The sequence below is a fragment of the Pinus tabuliformis genome, chromosome 6 (genome assembly GCF_031772625.1).
Source record: "Pinus tabuliformis cultivar Carrire ecotype Pingquan chromosome 6, CPIR1, whole genome shotgun sequence".
NCBI classification, from domain to species: Eukaryota; Viridiplantae; Streptophyta; class Pinopsida; order Pinales; family Pinaceae; genus Pinus; species Pinus tabuliformis.
Genome location: NC_142292.1, coordinates 772,405,981 through 772,412,752, shown reverse-complemented (window position 1 = coordinate 772,412,752; position 6,772 = coordinate 772,405,981).

Here is a 6,772-nt window from a genome sequence, read left to right as displayed (position 1 = left end):
GCTTTGAAATTTCATTCTCCAAATTAAATGCTGAAACTCTTTCACCTTCTTTGGCCGGAACTTCTCTTCTTTCGATTTTATCCTTCATTATGCTTGGTGGCTGATTTACCTTATCCGCTGAAGATGATTGAATTGCTGAGGGATCAATTATGTCTTTTCCTTTTGTCTGTGGGGAAGCTGAATCATTTTTTGCTGAAGTATCTTTCCTTTTCTGAATGGGATTTATGGGAACAACTCGGTTTCTTAATTGTCTCTGCTGAGCGGACAAAGCATTGAGATATCCTCTTTGGTATTCCTCCGATTCCTCCTCAAGTACTGCCTCATTTGATAAGATATAATTCTCATCCTGATGTATGATGGAATTTCTCACAAATTCTTCTTCTTCTGTAATATAGGTAGGCAGATCATTAGGAGTGAAAAAGTGATTTTCCTCTCCTATAGTATCACCTTCATCCTCGGATTCTTGGCTAACAAAATTCTGCTGAAGCGGAGATTTTACTTGTTGCTGAACTGCTGTTTCTTGTGCCCTTGTTTCACTCTGCTTGATTCTGTATTGTGGCTGCTGTGGACCTTGGAAATTAGGATTATGGATCTGCGGTTCTGGCTTGCTGAGATGAGTATTTTCAAGCAACGTAGTTACCTTGCGAAGGAGCTGATATATTGTAGAAGATTCTTCTTTGATTGTCACTCGCTTTTCGGCTTTCATCCTTGCTCTCTTATCATTCAAATTCGTTTCAACACTAACAACGATTTTCTGCATATCCTCCAAGGTAGGCGGATCTCTATCTCGCAATGAATAAGCCATCTCCGGATCAAAGCCATCCGAGAATTTGAGAAGTGCTGATTTTCTAGATGGCCTTAAATCATCTGGAATAACATTGTAAACTGTGTTAAATCTGATAATGTAATCTTGGATCGACTCACCATGATTACGTTTGAGATTGTTGTACTCAACATTGATCTGAAGTGGATCCTTTCTGATTTCCCATCGATCTAGAAACTGTTTCTGAAGTTCTTCCAATGTGGGTATGCTTCTAGCTGTCAAACCTCTGAACCATTTTCTTACTTCTCCATCAAATGTTTGTACAAACAAACGCATAGTTACATCCTCTTCATCTATCTCATATAGATCAAAGAAAGTTGTCATCTTTTCTATATGCTGCTGAGCAGAAACACCCTGAGGAGTGCCATCAAACTTGGAAATTTTACTCTGATAATCAGCTGGCATATCATGCAGATTTTGAGGAAGAGCAAGTGGGGCAAACCGGGCAGCCATTGCTTTAGGTAGATTGGGTCTAGGAGTAGCAGGTGGAGTAAGTGTAGCTGTAGTATGAGGAGTATTAGGAGGAGAAGTGGTATGGGATGTAGAAGGCGAACCAACTGTAGATTCAGGATAAGTGATTATAGGAGAAACAGAAATAAAAGGAGGATTGGTCTGCTCATGCGCTGTGATAGTGGATCCAATACGGACAGATATAGTTTCAACGAACTCAGCAAGATTAGTAGCGTGAATATCTGACTGGAGAGATCTTAGGATGAAATTTTCAACCAATTTATTATGTCTCTCAATTTCAAGAGCAGAAGCAAAATCAGGGTTGGGAACTAGAGAACCAAGTGCACTTTCAGATTTGGTTTTGAACAAGGACAACTCAAAACTCCCGTCAAAATCAATGTCTTCAAGATACTCAAAAATAGCTGGACATGAATGAGATTTGAATATGTGATTAGAATTTGAAGCCAGTTTGGATATCGAGGAAAAAATAACCAATCAGCCTGCGAAAACTCTTAACTAATCATCCAAAAGTTCAGAGTTTACAAATGAACTGGGGTAAAATACAATCGAGGTGGTTGTATTCACAAGCTCACGGAGATTGACTGAAGCAGCGTTTATCTACTTCCGCTAATGCAAAGCAAAAGCGTTTCGAAGGCTACCTGGCATAACTTCAGGCTCCGTCTAAGACTTATAAAACAAACACATCAATCAACAGACAAGTTTGTTCTCCCCAGTATGGTCGCTAATATGTTAGCGCTTGAATTTGGCCTCAGGCTGAAAAAGACAAAATCCAAGGCAACATCAAACCACTTAGCCTCGTAGCTAGCCCTACGGGGCAGGAGAGGGCTCTCTCCGGGTCTATCTCGGCAAAAGGTCTTCAAAAGGCGGAGATGACCAATAAAGAACACTGATTTTAGGCTAGTAAACTGATTGAGAAGGTTTGATTTCAGATTTTTAGGGTTTTGGTGGAAAAAAGGGGGAGAGCAATTTTGGGTGCGGGGATGGGACACAGCTTTTGCAGAGGTCTTTTTGGGGCAAGGTAGGAGACTGTCTTGATGCCTTTGATTTAAGTGAATGGATAGGAATGACCGATGAGGAGCTAAAGAGAGCAAGAAACCATCGAGAGTTCTCTTTAGACAGAGGAAAACATAGATATTAAGCAAACTTAAAGCAGAGCATATAAATTATGAATTCTACCTTAACACTTCATTTACTTAATGTGCAGAAAAGAGAAATAGGAAATTGATACACATAACAAATCTTACAAGTACATGAGAGAAGCACACCATCAACACAAATAACCACAGGAATTCCAAATAGTGCTGCAAAACCCTGGTCTTCCTTTGCCAAAATTGCAGAGATACAAAGTGTAATACAATAGAAGCTTATCCCTCCAGAGTCCAACCATGAAAATGACTAAGAAAGTACATAATATAGGCAAGCTAACACACTTCCTTGCCTCTAGGGGTCGAGCTTATCATCCTAGGAGTTGTTTCAACCAATTCTAAACTGAGCACTACAATCTAGGCAGTCAAAACAGCTTGCCTCTATAAGCTAGGAAACCAATTCATTCATTAAATTTTTGACTTTTTATGAATGAATCTTCTAGAAGAGATAAATAAGTGTCATGACATCATAAAATTACATCAATTACATCAAGGAGGATGAAAAATCACTCCAAAAAGTCAAAACTAGTCAAATCTGCGTTTTGCTGAGCTGTAGGTGAAAATCTGGCAAACTTCCCTGATGCGTAGCGCCCCAATCCTCAACGCGTAGCGTGCATTTGAGCCAACTTTTGAGGCACTTACCGGCATCCAAATGAGGCAAAAGTAGGCTTGTTGGAAAGGTCTAGATGTCTACTTTCCAGCCCAAGTGGAATTTCTCAATTTGGTGGTCATTTGCCCCTCCAAAATTGCAATCTCCCAAGACTGCTCCCTGTGTGTCCAAAAAGTGGCAGAAAGTCATTTTTTGCATGTTTTTTGACCTTTTGAGGGCTCAAAACCCGATGAAATGTCTTGGTAATTGCTGAGCAAGTGTAATTTGTCATGACAAATCCAAAAATGCTAAGTTTTTGAGGAATGGACTTGCCCATCTTCAGGGTAGCGCGCGGCGCGCTACGTGTTGAGAGCAAAAACCTGTGTGTGGCACAAAAAAGTCAAAATTGACCAAAATTGCTCAAAATTTCCTGAAATTTGAGCTGGAAGTGCATCATTGAGCACCATGCTCCTTCAAGTTAGCCTTAGCCAAAATATGAAGGGGATCGGGCATTTTCCTCCGTTTTAGTGCCTTGGCCAACCGTCCTTTGAGCACCTTCATTCTTGCTTTACACACATGCATTTGAGCCCAATAGTGATTCTTCATGTGTCGGAGCATGTCCTTGTCCCTGTTTTCCTTCGCTATCAACCTCTATAGATGTGTGTTCACCTGAATGAGCATAGAGTTTTGCTCCTTAGGTGTCAAATCACCGGGTCTCTTGCGAGCCAAGTTCCGGTCTTCTCGGATCCTCCGCAACTCATCAAGAGAGTGTTCATCCTCTAATTGCTTGTTGCGCTGCTCTAAATAAGTGATTGTCCAATTTTCCATCTCCAATTTTTGCTGCAACAAGTAATTTTCAGCACTTAACTGTTGGATGATCTCCTCTGACTCTAGGCTAGGAGAAATGATATCAAGATCAACAACATCTATGCCTGGAACACCTGATGGCCCCTCATCAATCTTGGGCTGCTTGCCTCTCTCTGGTACCTGTGCTGCTGTCGAAAGCGAGGCCCCTTCCACCTGATGTGGAGATAACACTTGCTGTGCTGATGAAGAAGGCGAGACCCCTTCCACCTGATGTGGAGATAATACTCGCCGTGCAGATGCAAATAAGACCCTGTGGCCTCTCTGATATGTAACATAAGGAGGAGTGCTGACATGCTCGGGCTCTGGAATATCAAACTGATGTGAAGGCCCTCCCTCATCATGGACAACCTCAGGAGGTTGCTATGGCACTGTGAACAAGTCACGAGAAATGAAATCTTCCCATGGAATACCCTGTTGTGCCAACTGATGCATGACCACAATCTTGATCAGTGCATAATGATAGATGCTCTTGTGTTGCTGTGCTGGGCTCTTTCTTTGCACCAAGGGCACCATCCTCTCTATATTTCGGCACATGAAAAATGGAATGTTCATCATTCGTACCCGTGTGAAATGCATCAAAAAACGGATATGGTACGAATACAAACGTGAAAATCTGCCCTCACAAGTGAAATAGCGAATGATGATCTTCATCATAGGTGCATACTCGTCTCTTAAGGATATGAAGGGAAAAACACCAGTTAGGTACCTCATATATGCAGGTTTGATATATGGATCATAATGAAATCTGTCCAACGACTGGCGCTTGCTCCATTCTTCTCCAATATTGGGTATCCTTGTTGCTTGAGCAACAATTTCAGGTGACAATGTGAAGTCCACTCCTGCAAGATTCACATGACCATTGTGCAAATGTAGGACAAACAAGCGGGCCAATTCCTTGTGGTGTTGAATTTGGGAGATTCTTTCACAATATTCATAGCATGATAGATATCGGAAACATGACACTGCAAGTGGACAAGCTTGTAGATAAGCCAAAGAGGTGGGTTCCTCCCTGACATGCTGACCACCCTTACCACCCCTGTGATGCCTCCTTGGCACCTCTACCTCTGGTGTTGATTCACGTTCATCACTTTGCTCATAATCTGTTTCGGTTTCTGACATGGTTTTGGAGGCAAGTGACTGAAAAATAATGCTGACTGTGCACCCAATGAACCGCTGTTTTGACTTGTTTGAAAGTTGTTACCAAGGGGACAAACACACATGGGAAATGTTAGGGAAAAGGGAAAATTGAGGGGATTAGGGAAAACAAGTGTGGAAGGAAATGTTAGGAAAGGAACATGGAATATATACAATCATAATTTGTAGGATTGTAATGGGAAGTAGGGTTTAGGAAATTTACATAGGATTTTAGGAATTAATAGGGTTTAGGGATTTTAATGATTTTTAGTAGGGAAATTATATGATTTTCATGGGAAATGTCAAGGAAAATGGTGAGGAAAATATGGAGAAAGAAGAATGGGAAAATAGGTAACCTTGGGCAGCAAATTTCAATGAAACCCTAACACATTTGCATTTTTAATATTTGAAACAGCAAGGTAGGGTTTACTCCATATTAGCATGGCATTTTTGCATTTTCATTGCTCATTCACCTTAGCCAAACCAAAAATCACCATGATTAGAGGCCTACCTGAAAAGATTTGGAGAGAAAAGCAGTTTTGGTGGCTTGCTGGCGATTTCCTGAGCAAGAAACCCAACGCGTAGCGCGCCCAGCCTGATGCGTAGCGCGCCTCCCAACGCATAGCGCCTGAGTTAAATTGAACTGGAAACTACGCGCTGATGCGTAGCGCGCTCCCCAACGCGTAGCGCGCCTCCTCTAATGCGTAGCGCGCTGCTGCAACTGCTCAATTCGCCCAATGAACTTTGAAATCGACTTGACAACTATTCTCTTGGAGTGTTGAGAGGCAAATGAATTACCAATGAGGGATGGCATGCTTTTATAGGCTTCATTTTAATTTTTTACTTGCCCAAAACCCACTTTGTAATGTTTGAATGTTGACACTTTTTGCTTTAATTGGCTCTGACCTTTAATTTCATTTCTTTGAAAAATTGGTTGAAATGATGATTTCTTCTGAAAATTTTTGCAGGGATAGCTTCTGGGATGCTTTGGCAAAGGAGACCAAGGCTGCACTTCAGCATTTGAAGAATTTGAAATTTTGATAATTTTTACAAAAATGAGATAATGACCTTGTTTTCAAAAACAGAGTTTTTGAGAACAAGGCAAAAATTTAGCTGTACAATGATAAGAAATGTTTAATGAAGGACATCCCTCTGGCCTACTGGTCCTTGATGACCTCTCAAGACAAAATTAGACTCAACCCTAGACCTAAGACCTTAAAACTTAAAGCAAAATGAATGACCCTTTGAGGACTTTATTTATTTGAACAAACCTGAACCAGCAGTGCCAAACAAGAGGGGAATAACGAAATAAACTCCTTCCACCGAGATTATGGCATGCCTAACGGAATGCAACATGATCACACTGATGAGACACCTAACTATGAAATGTAAAGAGCTTTGATCTCTGGTGGAGGGCTACTAGACCGACTCTAACAAAACCCTCAGAGCTACTGCATCAGTTTTCGCGCATTGGGTTTTTCCGGGGACATTTGTCTAGAAAATACTGTGTCACTTATGTGTAAATTTCTTTATTGTTCTGTTCTTGTTTTGGGACAATTAATTAATTAAGTGAAGGTTGAAGTTGTATTAGATTTGATATTTGCTATCGGAAGCAGTAAATAATTTGTTTCAGTAATTAATAGATAGGAGAAGTTTAATCAATTGCTGCAATAGTTGATTCGGGTGGGATTCGCGAATTTTCACATGGTATCAGAGCGTTGCAGGTGAAGCAAGAAGAACAAT